Raw genomic sequence first — 15,407 nt, forward strand, 5'->3', positions numbered from 1 at the left:
ACTGTGCGAATTCCAGAATTGCCAAAGCTTCTTGATTGAGCATTTCTAACTCTCTTTCTACTTGTTTGGTGTTATTTTTTTTTCATTTTGTTGCTATTGAGTTTAATAAAAAAAAATAAAAAAATTATTTCTCTTGCTTTTGTGTGTTTTGAATTGTTTCATGTTGATTTGCATTTTAGTTTAGCTTGTTCTTTGTTCTTAATTTTCTTGAGCTTGATTAGTGCATGACCCGAAGAAAACATACCTCTTTTGTTGAATTAGATCCAGAAATTGAAAGGACTATTTCTAGATTGAGAAGATCACAACCTATTCTTGATTCTCATTTGGTTTGTAATTCAACAATGGAAGGTATCTTAGGACATGAGCATGTGCATAATGAGGGCCATGGGAATGGGAATGAGAATTTGCATGATGATGGCCATGTTAATAATGAATTTGAAGGCTTGCATAACCCTAGAGAGGAGAGGAGCATTAGGCAATTAACTCAACCTAATTGGCATGATAATCCTTATGGCTTATATGTTCCTCCTACTAATGTTCAATTTGAAATTAAATCCTCCTTGATTAATGCATTGCCTAAATTTCATGGGTTACCAGGAGAGGATTGTCATAGGTTTTTGCATACTTTCCTATTGGTTTGTGATACTATGAAGCCTATGCATGTAAATGTTGATGATGTTCAAGCTAAGGCTTTTGTATTTTCTCTTGAAGGTTTAGCAAAGGAATGGTATTTCAACTACCCTTCTTATGTGAAAGTGAGCACATGGGCTGAGCTAAGAAGACTCTTCTTAGATAAATTCTTTCCAAATTCCAAGGTCACCAATTTGAGAAAGCAAATCTATGGGGTCCAACAAGGAGAGGATGAGAGTCTCTATGAGTATTGGACTAGATTCCAAGGCCTTTTGGCTAAATGCCCACACCATCAAATTTCTAGTGAGAATTTAGTCCAATATTTCTATGAGGGCTTGATTCCAAGAGACAAAGTTAACATTGATGCCGCTAGTGGTGGATGCTTGATTGACCTCACTTCCTTAAAGGCTTGGGAACTAATTGACAAGATGGCTTCAAGTGGTGCTCAATACTCTACAAGGGAAAAGAGAAATGTGAATATGGTAGGTTCCTCAGTTCTTAATGATTCATATGTGGACTTGCTAGCTGCCAAGATTGGGAGAATGTTGGCTCCACAAATATCTCAAGTGAGCAATGTAAGTACTTCTCAAGCACTTGTCCCTTATTCTTGTACTTTTTGTGACTCACCTATGCATGTAGAAAGCAATTGTCCTATTAAGTTTGAACAAGTAAATGCTATCTACAATGGAAAACAATCCTATGGTGGGAGGCAAGGGCAAGGAGCTTATTCTAATACTTACAACCCTTCATGGAGAGACCATCCTAATTTCTCCTATTCAAATCCAAATGTGGCTTTACAAGACAATCAACAAAGAGGATCCTATCAAAACACCTTTGGCCGTGACCCTCCACCTCATTTGTCTCAAGGTAGCTCTTCTCAAAGCTACAATCCAAGTGGTAATTCTCTTACACCTTCTTCTAATTCTTATAGTGATAGGAGGCTTGTTCCAATTGAGAGTTCTTCTAATTCGAACTCTTCTAATGATGTGAATGTGTTACGTAAGCAGTTGATTGAAATGAACTCTTTGTATAAAAACATGTATGATGGCTTAGGGAACAAGGTAGAGAGTATGGGTAACAAGTGTGAGAACATGAACTCTAAAATTGATGCCCTTACTTCTCAAATGAATATGCTTGCTAACCAATTAAGTGCAGCCAATGCTCAAGCCTCTACATTACCATCCAACACCGTTGCTAATCCTAAAGCTAATCTTAATGCTATCACATTGAGGAGTGGCAAGGAGTTGGGAGAAAGAGTACAAGAAGACAAAAGACAAGGGAAGGCCGAGAAGCCCTCTTTAAATTCTTCAATTGATGTTAATGTTTCTAGTTCTTCTTTTGCTCCTAATGATGCATCTTTTTGTAGAGATGATGAGGATGAAAACATTGAGGAGATCATATGTGAGCAACCACCATCTAAGGTGGAAAAGGGGACTATGGCCGAGTTGTTTAGTAAGGAAAAAGAGGGAGAGGCCGAGCAAAGTGAAACAAGAAAGGAGAGTTCAAGGAAGGAAGAAGGAAAGCAAAGTCAAGAGATTATGAAGAAGCTTCCTTTTCCACAAGCACAAGTGGTCCCTAAGCAAGTAAAGGGACAATTTGATCAAGAGGTATATGATTTCTTCCACAAGATTCATGTTAATGTACCCTTGATGGATGTAGTTAAGAACTTTCCTAAGTATGCCAAATTTTTGAAAGATTGTTGTACAAATAAAAGAAAATTTAGGCCTAATGCAAGGGTACAATTACCCTCATCTGTGAGTGCTATCATGAAGCCTCAACTCCCTATAAAATGTGAGACCCCGGTTCCTTCACAATTCCATGCAAGATTGGCAACACACATTTTTCTCATGCATTGATAGACTTAGGTGCAGCCATTAATGTTATGCCTCTTTCAATTTATCATGCCTTGAGTCTTGATTGCATGCATAAGACACCTATGATATGCCAATTAGCGGATAGAAGTGTTAGAAGACCACATGGAGTAGTAGAAGACTTGTTGGTTTGTGTTAAAGGTCTATTATTTCCTGTGGATTTCTATGTGCTTGATATGTCAAAAGAAGGGAGTGGGGATGATATTTTGATTTTAGGAAGGCCATTTATGAGGACTGCCCGTACATTGATTGACATGGAAAAAGGTAGTTTGATTTTGAAATGTGGAGAGGATCATGTTATTTTTAATATATATGAAGCAATGAAACATCCTTTTGAGGATTATTCTTTGTTAGGTGTAAGTTCCATTGAGTTATTGCTTCATGATGCTTGTGAGTCTCACATGCTTGATTCTTTCTCACATGTTGATGATGATTTGTCTCTTGTTACTACTACATGTATTGATGGATGTAGTTGTCCTATTTGTTTAGAGATTGATGCATGCTTGAATGATGCAACTACTTCTTCTCATGATTTGTTTAAAATATCTCCTATGCTTGATCTTGAAATGCTTGAGAAGGGTATATCTTCTTGTGTTGTAGGTACTAAAGCCATTAAGGCCGAATCTATGAGTTTTTCTCCACTCGAGCTTGATGTTCTTAGGATTCCCAAGCTATTGGAGGAAAATTCTACACTTTCACATGTCGAGGCCGTGGCTCAAGTCCAAGCACTTGAGGACAAGTTGCAAGAAAAGGGGGAGGCTGTAAAGAAAGAAGAGGAGAAATCAAAAACAAGTGAGAAGCCTAAAAGACAAGATAGTACCATGGAATATTCCACCAAATTAGACTTGAAGAAGCTCATTCCCTCTTGTGTAGAGCCACCTACCTTGGAGTTGAAGCCTTTACCATCCAATCTCAAGTATGCATATCTCATTGAGAATGAGAAGCTTCCGGTAATAATTTCTAACTCTTTATCTCTTGAGGAAGAAAATGCATTACTTGATGTGTTGAGAAAGAACATACATGCTATTGGTTGGACTTTGGCTGACATTCCTGGTATTGACCCTATTGTGTGCACACATAAAATTTTTCTTGAGGACAATGCTAAGCCCATTAGGCAACCACAAAGGAGACTTAACCCATTGATTTTAGATGTGGTAAAGAAAGAGGTTGTTAAGCTACTTAGTGCTGGGATCATCTATCCTATAGCTGACAGTGAGTGGGTGTCTCCAACCCAAGTTGTACCTAAGAAAGGGGGGATTACTGTGGTAAAAAATGAGAAAGGAGAGCTTGTTCCAACTAGAGTTCAAAATGCTTGGAGAGTGTGCATAGACTATAGGAAGCTCAATAATGTGACTAGGAAGGACCATTTTCCTTTGCCTTTTATTGATCAAATGCTTGAGAGATTGGCTTCCAAGTCCCATTATTGCTTCCTAGATGGGTTTAGTGGGTATTTTCAGATTCCTATAGCTCCTAGTGACCAAGATAAGACTACCTTTACATGCCCCTTTGGTACATTTGCCTATAGGAGGATGCCTTTTGGTCTTTGCAATGCACCTGGTACTTTTCAAAGATGCATGATGTCCATATTTTGTGATTTTATTGAACATTGCATGGAAGTCTTTATGGATGATTTTACTGTGTATGGTGAGTCCTTTGATTCATGCTTGCATTCTTTAGATAAAGTGCTTGGTAGGTGCATTGAAAAGAAGCTTGTGCTTAACTTTGAAAAATGCCATTTCATGGTAGATAAAGGAATTGTTTTAGGCCATTTGATTTCTTCCAATGGCATAGAGGTGGATAAGGCCAAAGTAGATGTGATTGCTTCTTTGCCATATCCTGTTTGTTTGAAAGATTTGAGATCATTTTTGGGACATGCAGGCTTTTATAGGAGATTTATAAAGGGGTTTAGTGAAATTGCTTTGCCTATGTCTAAACTCTTACAAAAAGATGTTGATTTTGTTTTTGATGATGCTTGCAAAAGGAGTTTTGACACTTTGAAAAGCATGCTCATTTCCCCTCCCATTCTTAAAGCCCCAAATTGGTCTTTACCTTTTGAGTTGTCATGTGATGCTTCTAATTTTGCTGTGGGAGCTATGCTTGGTCAAAGAGAGGGCAAGTTATCATATGTGATTGCTTATGCATCTAGGACCCTAGATTCAGCTCAGGTTAATTACACCACAACTGAGAAAGAGTTGTTTGCTATTGTTTTTGCACTTGATAAATTTAGATCATATCTTCTTAACTCTAAAGTTGTTGTGTACACTGACCATGCTGCTGTGAGGTACTTGTTTAAGAAGACAGATTCTAAGCCTCGCTTGATTCGATGGGTGATCTTAATGCAAGAATTTGATGTGGAGATAAGGGATAGGAGTGGTTCTACCAATCAAGTAGCGGATCATTTGTCTAGACTACCTCATTTAAAAGCTACTATGGTAAACTCTAACCCTACTATTCCTTGTGATTCATTTCCTGATGAGGCATTGTGTGCCATTTCATCTAAGCCTCCATGGTATGCCTCTTTTGCTAACTATATTGAGTGTAGAGTCTTGCCTCCTTGTGCTTCACGTTTTGCCATTGAAAAATTGAAAAGAGAGTCTAGATTTTACATTTGGGAACCACCTTTGATGTGGAAGATTTGTAGTGATAAAGTGATTAGGAGGTGTGTTGATGATGTTGATGTGCCTTCTGTTCTTGAATTTTGTCACTCTCATGCATGTGGTGGTCATTTTAGCTCAAATAAGACAGCTAGGAAGGTTTTAGATTGTGGATTGTATTGGCCTAGCTTGTTTAAAGACTCTTATGAATTTTGTAAAGCATGCTTGAAATGTCAAAAGGTTAGTAGTTGGGGTAAGAGACATGAAATGCCTCAACAACCCATTTTATTTTGTGAGATTTTTGATGTTTGGGGCATTGACTTCATGGGTCCCTTTCCACCATCCTTTAGTTTTGAGTACATATTACTTGGTGTTGATTATGTTTCAAAGTGGATTGAAGCCATTCCTACTAGAACTTGTGATGCTAAGATTGTTTTGAAGTTTCTCAAATCTAATATTTTTTGTAGGTATGGAGTTCCTAAGGCCTTGGTAAGTGACCAAGGATCCCACTTTTGCAATAAGATGATGAAGGCTCTCTTGGCTAAATATGGAGTGCATCACAAAATCTCTACACCATATCATCCCCAAACTAATGGCCAAGCCGAAGTATCAAATAGAGAAGTCAAGAAAATCCTAACCAAGGTGGTGAACACAAATAGGAAGGATTGGTCTTTACACTTGGAGGATGCTTTGTGGGCTTATCGGACCGCTTATAAGACTCCCATTGGCATGTCTCCTTTTCGATTGGTGTATGGAAAGGCTTGCCACCTCCCTGTGGAGATAGAGCATAGGGCCTATTGGGCCATCAAGAAACTAAACTTGGATTTCCATCTTTCGGCTAAGGAGAGATTTCTTCAAATGCAAGAACTTGAGGAGCTTAGGTTGGATGCCTATGAGTCTTCTAGAATCTATAAGGAGAAAACAAGGATCCTTCATGACAAGCTAATCTTGAGGAAAAAGTTCCAAGAAGGAGATCAAGTCCTCTTGTTCCAAACAAGGTTTATTCATAAGCATGCCAAGTTGAAGTCTAAGTGGGAGGGACCATATTTAGTGACCAAGGTGTTTCCCTATGGGGTTTTGCAACTCTTGAATAAAGCCACGGGTTCCACTATGCAAATCAATGGTCACCTATGCAAGCTCTACAAAGATGCCAAATCACTTCAAAAGGAGGAGGACTTCTCTCAACATGTTTTTGAACCACCATGATAAGGTTGTATCTCTCTAACCTTGAGCTTTTACCTTCCTTTAATTGATATATTTAATGATAGGTATAGTTCAAGTGTGGGGGAGATGAACCTAGTAGGAAAATTAGAGTTTATTTGCTTTATTTGACTTCTTTGTTTTGTGTTTTAGTTTGAAAAAAAAAATATCTGCACCACACTTTTGTTATGCATTCATTATTGATCTCACCTTATTTTATCACTAGTCTATACATACATTGAGGACAATGCATGATTTAAGTGTGGGGGAGAGAAATAAACATTTTGTTTTGTTTGTTTGGTTTTGTTTGGTTTTGCAAAAAAAAATCAAAAAAAAAATTTCTTTGTTTTGTTTTGTTTGAGGTTACTTAATTACCTAGCTCTTGAATGGATATTTTGATTCTTGAGATGTGGTAATTTTTAGGATTGAATAGGTGTGAAATGAACATTCTTTTACCTTGAATTAATGGATTAGAGTGGCATATTACCCATTCATGGAAGAGGCTAAACACTCATGTGTGATTAATTCCTTAGTGATGTTACCCTCTAGAATTTGTTTCACTTCTTAATTAAGACCATATATCTTGCACTTGTTTGATAGGAGATGAGAGATGGCATTCATAAAAAATAGCCAAGAGCCAAATAGCCAACCTATTATTATTTATTATCCTTTGTTAGCCACTTTGAGCCTTTGGTTTGATTCTTAAAAAAAAAAATATTCACCCTATTTTTCCCCAAGGAATGCATGTTACACTTTTATATGTCTTTTTAATATTCATTGCATGTCCTAGATCAAATGAGTGGATGCCTATTATCATTTCTCTATCCATTACTTCCATTGTTTTCAAAGAGTTAGGGGCAACCAAAAAAAAAAACAACAAAGATAGATTTGAAAAAAAAAAAATAGTCAAAAAGAAAAGAAATAAAGTTGCTAGAAAAAGAAAAAAAAAGAAGAAAAAAAAAAAAAATAAAAATAAAAAGTTGCCTAGCTCATCCATTCCATTTGTTTTATTATTTCTTATCATTTCTTTCCATCCTCATTGTGTTAAGGTGTTCACTCAATTGAGTTAGGTTATGCTTTGCATATTAAGGGGATATATCTTGATTTAGCATTATTTTGATGCTAACCCTATTTTTTTTTATATACATGCATTTCTTAGACATCCTTTCATTACCTATATCACAACCTAATAAAGTCCATTTGATTCTTGATTGCAAGTGCTATTTAGTGATGGAGAAGTAGAAGGGTTACAAATTCATAGTAGGGTTTATCCTAAGAAATTTTGAGTGAAATTTAATACCTTATACACTTTGAGTGATGAGAGCAAACACTTAACCTAGAGAGGCTTACTCTTTGACATTGATTCTTGGTAAGGGTTTGTTTGTGATGTGCATAATTCTTTCGTAATTATTGCCACATTGATTGATAATTTGTAGAAGTTCATGAGCTAGTATTTTAGTGACTTGAAATAATGTTTTTCTCTTATTTCTTTGTCTTATAGTTTCTTTTGGGACCTTTTTCACTTGATTTTGCCCGGAGTGCAAAAGCTAAGTGTGGGGGAATTGATAGAACACATTTGTTACCCACTTTTATTTGTCAATTAGGACCATTTTATTAATGATTTATCACCTTCAAGTGCACACATTGCATTAGATTTGGAACTTTGCCTAAGTTTCTAATATCAGTGCACTAGGGGCATTTTGGTCCAAAAAATGAACTTTTGAGAAAATGTACAAGAAAAATTGACAAAGTGCATTTTATGTCCAGTTGATGAATGGTGAAATTATATTTTTAAAATTCATTTTAGTTTGGGAGTAATTAAATAAAAAAGTCAACACTTTCTTAAGTGTCTTAGTTTGTCCTAGTTTTTGGTTTGCCTTTGTGTGAAAATTTTTATATAATTTTGTGCAGCCTAAAAATTGGTTAATTTAATAAATTCTCCCTTCTAATTATGAATTTAATTCTGGACATGAATTAGATTTTATTATATCATATGCTATTTAATTGAATTATGTGATTTATGTGACATAGGTGGCATGTGACTTGTGCATCAATTGGGCAATTGAGGTCAACACTCCTTGAGGACAATGGCTGATGGTTTGCACGTGAATTATGATTATTTTGAGGGATTAGATCAGCTAAAATGATGTGGATGACACATGGGAAATTAGGCACACATTGGAATCATCTACAAACCAATAGGAAGTTGCCACCTTGCAAGTGTGACAAGGCTCCCATTTACATTTTAATTTCTTTTTCCTTATTTTAATTAAGCTTCAGCTGATGGGAGACACCAAGGAGCACGCCATTTTAAGCCTCAAATGGGATCCAACACATATCTCATTCATCTTCCACATTCTCTCTCTCTTGTTCATAGTGTTCTTCATTTTCTCTCTTTTGTTCTTCATTTTCCAGCACCCTAACCTCCATTTTCAGCCACCAAACCTCCACAAAACTCATACCATTCTTCTCCTCTCTTCATTTTCGTTCCATCCCTTCCATTTTCACAAGGATTGAAGCTCATTTCCATCATTCAAGAGCTATGGAGTTTGGCCTTCACAAGCAATCACTAGGGTTCTTGAAGATGAAGATTGGCTAAGTTTCTTTGTGGAATCCTAGAGAGATGAAGATGGAGGATGAGTCTTGAGCTTCAAATTGGCTAAGTTCTTTTGTTTCCTATCCTCTTCTCTTTTTACTAGATGGTTAGATTCCTTAATCTAGGGTCTAATCATCTTAGCTTATAAATTCTAATTTGAATTTGATGTTGATGTAAAGAGAGAGGATTGTTTCATTTAATTTCTTCCTTGGACAGCCATGACTGAATTTTGCCACTCTTTGTTTGGCACATAATCTTGTGTTTTTCAATTAGTGAATTTCTTGTGTTAATATTGCATAATCTTGTGGTGTTAATGCTTGTGTTGTTGAGTAGCTTAACATAATCTTGTGGTGTTAATGCTTGTGTTGTTGAGTAGCTTGACATAATCTTGTGGTTGCTCAATTTATGTGTTTGACCATGGCTGTTGAGAGAGGATTTTGAGTGAATCACTTGGCTAATGTCTTCACCAATTGGTTAATTGAACTAGGGACTTTAATCTAAGACCTAGGGAGGTTAGCTAATTAGGTTAATTGGCTTAGGATAATTTTCTTAAGTCATGACAGCTTTAGTCAAGAGGAAAGGGAAGCTAAACTTAGCCTAATCATGAGAAGATAATGAGTCCAAAATCAACTAATCTCTAGGGTTCCATTATTGTAAAAAGGGAAGTTCATTTCACTCACTTTCACTAGCATTTTAATTACTTGCATATTAGGTAATTAGTTTAGATAATTAGCTAGATAACTAAATTCCTACAAACTTTGGTTGATTTATTTCACTAGATAACTTTCAATTAGACTTAAAACCATTCCTTGGGAGATGACTTAGGGTTGGCCCTATATTGCATTAGGGTTAGCTTTAGTGTAATTTTGAGGATAAGCGACTAATTTCCTATCACTAAGTCTCTAGTATCTTAAAGGAGGAAATGAGTTCTTAATTGGATATTCTGATGCTAATTTTTAGTGGATGCAATATAGAGAGAAAAGGCATGAGTAAAACATGCCACTTTTTTGGTGGTTCATTTGTGTCTTGCACAAGCAAGAAATAAAATACTATCTCTTTATCATCAACTGAATCAGAATATATAACTATTGGCTTGTGTTGTTCTCAAATCTTATTGATGAAGCAACAATTTGAAGAATTTAGAATCAAGCTCGAGAATATTCCAATCAAGTGTGACAATACAAGTACAATCTGCTTAACTAAAAATCTAGTTCATCATTCTCGAAACTAAGCATATTGACATTCATCATCACTTCATCATAGATCATGTTCAAAAGAAAGATGTCATAGTAGAATTTGTAACCTCCTCTCATATATCCACTTTATAAGAGAGAAGACTACGGTGTTACCATTGGCTCATATCAAACACAATAATCAAATTTCATTTGAAAAGTTCGGCTGAAGACTTATTTTAAAAAGATTGATCAGTTCACAATACAATCAGAGAAAAACGTAGTAGAAGGTAATCATAGACAACTCAATTTCATAGTGGACATAACCTACTAGCATTTCTGTCTCAATTGAATACATTTTACCACACAAATAAAACTAAATTTTAGTCCGTGCACCACAGCAGGCTATCAATGCACCGTGGCATGTGACACAAAGCCACACGCTCACCTTATCTTGTGGTGCGCCACGGCATGTGTCACCATACACCGCGGCACGCCTGTTTATTTTTCTATTGTCATTTTGACAATAAAATGATGAACTTTCAGCATGCATTATCTTCGTATACGACATCCGATCGGATTGATTTAAGTGTCCCACAAAGCTTAACTTGTGTACTAACTAGTGAGATAGGTTTGGACAAGATCTAACAGTCCGATCAAAATTTGCACATTCAAGTGCAAAAAGTCACTTTTTGTTAAAATTGTTGCACACCCAAGCGCACAAATCAATCCCTTACTCTCATTAAACCATACTAGGCCTTGAACTAAGTCCAAAAGGGTCTAATGCACCTGATTGACCTTAATTAATCACATTCATACTCATATATCAAAATTTAACCCTTCTATTGTCAATTTTCACAATTCACTAACTTAACATATAATGTCATTTATTAGCATAACATAGCCCACTTGGCTATTTCTCAATTCATAAATATACAATTATATTCACGATACAATCTTAGCCCAAAAATTACTCATTTCATCATAATTTGTCCTTTGGCATAAGATTCACCAACACAAACAACCATTGCATACATATACTCCAAGTCATGGCCCTTTTTTGTTTCATTTCATCACATTCACAATCAATCGGGCTAGACTTCACAAAAACTCAATTCAATCTATGCATGTAACCCTATGGCAACTCATATATACTTGTATATACAATCTCAGTTCAGTTCATTACACAACCTCAGAGTACACGGCTTCTCAACTCAAGCCGATCCAGACTCTCTTTCCTTGGCTTGATTAATTCCCAGTCCTATAAACATGTAACCATAAGGGTGAGATAAAAATCTTAATAATAGAATAACTCACTCTTATTAACTACCACATGCAACAATATGAAAGTAAACATAATATATCATCAAAACTTCATAAAGTAGTATTTACATCACATATCTCATTTCATTTTCAATTTTTTCATCAATCCCAAAGGATTCATTGTTATCTCAAGATATTTCATCATATCACATAATATACTAGCATGATCTCTACCAACCAAACCTCTAAATCATCCCAACATGAAACCATAGGCTTATCTCAGACTAATGTACACTCTTATTAGTCTTGAGCTCACCTGCAGTAGTAGAATCATCCAGCCAAAGATGTTCTAACGCACAATATGGACTATAGTTTCCCCCAATATACACAATGGGGCATCATTGATTCCTACACTATATCCCAAAGATACTAAGGAGTCTCTCATCTCCAACACCGTACCTCAATAGGCATTAAAAAAATCTTCTCCAACACCACACCTTTCAAGGCACTAACAAGAATTGTTTTCAACACTGCACCTTAACAAGGTACTACGAAAACCTTATCATATGGTCTTTATCATCTCCTATACACTCGAGTGAACTCCCATCCTTATGATCATGCTTTCCCAAACTATTTATGGTTCCCATTTACCATTATCACACTTTCTTGCATATTTTATATATATATACCACTTTACATTACAAAGTACCATTTCAACTAAAAGTCATTTTACACAACAATCACTCAATGCTATAAAACATGCTCAATTCAAAACCATTTCATGCACTACATAGCATACTAACATATAATTACAATAAACAGTCAAACAAAGGAAGTTATTTGGTTACCTCAACCGTTCTGTCACTAAAAAAGTTACCTGTGGATTTCCACCATCACACAAGCTTATCTCAAGCTTCCTTTCTCTCACTACTGCAAAATACCCCTTTACTTAACGATTATTTTAGACATCATTTGATGATTTTTAATCGTCAAGTAAGGAGGCGCCATATATTTATTTGACGGTTAAAAACCGTCAAATATTTTAGAGATTACTTGATGGTTATTTTGAAATAACCATCAAGTAATCACTTAAACATTTACATATACTGCAGCAATATACTTGATGATTATTTAAAATAACTGTCAAGTATTTAGTAATATTTGATGGTTATTTTGTAACAAGCGTCAAATATGTTTTCACAAATTCTGTGTGCCAAATACTTGACAATTATTTCATAATAACCGTCAAGTATTCATACACACTTGACAGTTATTTCAAAATAACTGTCAAATATTTATGATGTGTTTTTTTAAAAGTTGGGGACTACTTTTTAAGGAGCCCCCTTGCAAATACAAAGCAATCAAATATATATACCAGCCAGCCAACAATAAAAAACAATTGAATCATTATTTATATTGAAATTACAATCTAAATATCTTAAGCTAGGGGACAAGGTCTTGTTGGTCGCAATACGATACAAGACCACAGCTCTAAGAAGGAAATAAAGAATAAATGTTAGAAATTCAATATATATGGATATTAAAATAACAATTGATAAAAATTCAATTTACTGATTAAAAAGTTCTACCATATCTGGCCTATTGCTTGGTTCTCCATTTAGAGGATCAAGATATTAAATTTTTAAAGCAACAGAGTTAACCACAATAAGCATCTAGTGCCCTCTAATAAGAAATAACAAGTGTTATCAAATAAGTAAATATAAAAAATATTTACTTGTACCAAAAGTAGCTAGAAAGTGGCTTACCCTTGACAGTAAGGAGCAAGAAATAAAGTATCATTGCTTGCTCCCCTATCCTTAAATTGATTTGAAAGCTGCCTTGCTTGATCTTCAAGATTCCTTTGTAATTCCATTGTAGGCAGAGACATCGTGGGGATTAATCAGCTTGAATCTCAACTCAAGGCCGTCGAGAACCACAAATGAGGTATAAAGGTGGCTTAGGTGAAAAAATAACCAGGTTAATACACACGCGTGCACACATACATATATATAATTTAAGTAATTAACTGAGCATTATCGAAGAAATACCTCATGTAGAAGCTCATTAGACTAGTATTGGCCATTTCGTGCTTGAGAATTTCATTTAAAATTTCATCTCGAACAACTTTAGACAAGCTCGATCTTCCATACAGCCCATCATTAAAACTAATGATATTCCCAATTGCAACTTGAAGAGCCATCCTCATAACCATCGCATATGTCTCAAGAGAAGCACGGTATTTGTATTCTACAGTTGGCACTAGTGCTGTTGGATATTGTGAAATTGTGGCTGAATCTTTAGTATGGCCCGACTCACCTTTTAGCTTGCTCTTCCCTTTCAGCTACACAATAAAAAAGTTAGATATTTATAATTATATTATAAAATCATAAATAACTATTTAAATCGTACCTTTTTCTTTGGAGGCAATGGGTCCTTTGTCGGCTTTGGTGTTACTACTATTACAAATGGCTAGGACATGCAATGAAGCTCCCTATTGCTTCCCCCACCGTTTGTGACTTATCAGTAGGAACAGGCAATAAATAGTTAGGGTCGATGGCAACAAGTAGAGAAACCCTAGTACAGTCGGGCGGGAGAGGATGATTATGGATTGTGTCCTCGGGAATGTTGTACACATGCCCTATTGCAACTACTCTACGTTCAAGAGTGTCTCCCAAACAATTTCAATCATTCTGACCCTAATTAAACAAACAATGACAATTAGTTTCTAAAATAAAAACAATTAGACAAATTCATAACATAAAACATATTACCTTAGGTAGTTTTTCTAAGGGGACTGTGCAGCTATCTTTCTGACTAGGGCTAATCTTACCCAAAGTCCTCCCAAGGACTTGCCCTTTCAACAACATGTCAATTAATGCTGCCTGGGCTTGTAGTTGCTGCTTCATAATGGCTTGCTCTTCTCTTAGCTCTTGGACCTTAGGTGAAGAAGCTAATGTTTGCTTTGTTATCTTGCCAAAATATTGCTTCTTCGTGACTCCGAAGCTAATAACCCTAAGCAGTTCCCAATGCCCTAGCCAAGATATCCTCATCCTCAGGAAGGTTGTTCTGTGTGACTTCTTGAGAGATGGAATCCTGTGTAGAGTAAATATGATTAGCTTGGATATTCATAATTAATTATTAAGTAATAGATAAATATAATACTTACAATCTTTTCAGTAACCTGCTTCACGCGGGGGTTGTCAATAATTCCTTCTTTATTAGTGCGTGCCAATGCCCAGAGCAGGATATGGTAACCTTTGATCCCTCCTCCTCTAATTGTTTCTGCTCAATGCCTGCATACCCCAACCTCCCTACTCTATAAGGGTATTCATTCTTCGCTACTCTCTCCTTATTCTGTGTACTTAATTCCTTACGAGTTAATAACAAAAATTTTTGTTAGTACATACACATATAATCAATAAATAACACCAAACTTAAAATTAAAGAAACATTAATATCTTGAATTCCTTCTCACGTCGTGGGGCAATAAAAGCATCACAATCCCCTTGTTTTACCAAAGGCTATATAATAAGGGAGGAACTCAAGCTATAAATTCAGCATCAGGATCTTTCAAATATTTCTGTGTGATGAAATATTTGAAAGATCATGGTGCCCTCCCAGCCTTTTGTAGGATAAAATCTTGCCTACTCTCATCAATGTCAAATCCTGACTACAAAATAAAATAAACAACATATCAGATGCATTAATTTTAAAAATAATTTATACCAAAATATACTTGTAAAATGTAACTTATTGCTACAGTATCCCAAATAAGAGCCTTCGTGTCCTCATCTACTTTGCACCATGATTTTACTATGATAGACACAGTTGTCTTTACCACCAGCCCAATGTAACTTATGAATTTTGAGGATTTAATTGCTTGCCCTTTCTTGTTCCATTGCACATAAATTTTTTTTCCTACAGCTCTTGTTTTTGTCACCTCTTCCGTTATCGTTAGGCCTCGTTAAATGTTATTGTACTCCTTCTCCAGCTTTTTCTATGTACTCAGAACCTCAGTTGAATTTGTAGCTAGAATTGATGGGGGGTATCAACAAACTCGCTATCAGAAGCCATTTATCTG

At 35.7% G+C, this 15,407-nt stretch overlaps 1 non-coding gene across 1 annotated transcript; it reads right to left on the reverse strand.

The window, feature by feature from the left end:
* Positions 1-821: 821 nt before the first annotated feature.
* LOC129298508 (small nucleolar RNA R71) lies at positions 822-928 on the reverse strand. The gene has a single exon (XR_008590367.1). It is a non-coding gene; the product is annotated as a small nucleolar RNA R71 (small nucleolar RNA).
* Between the last annotated feature and the right edge of the window lie 14,479 nt (positions 929-15,407).

This window comes from Prosopis cineraria, unplaced genomic scaffold (genome assembly GCF_029017545.1).
Source record: "Prosopis cineraria cultivar Desert tree isolate PC_DT_omini unplaced genomic scaffold, ASM2901754v1 PC835, whole genome shotgun sequence".
NCBI lineage: Eukaryota > Viridiplantae > Streptophyta > Magnoliopsida > Fabales > Fabaceae > Prosopis > Prosopis cineraria.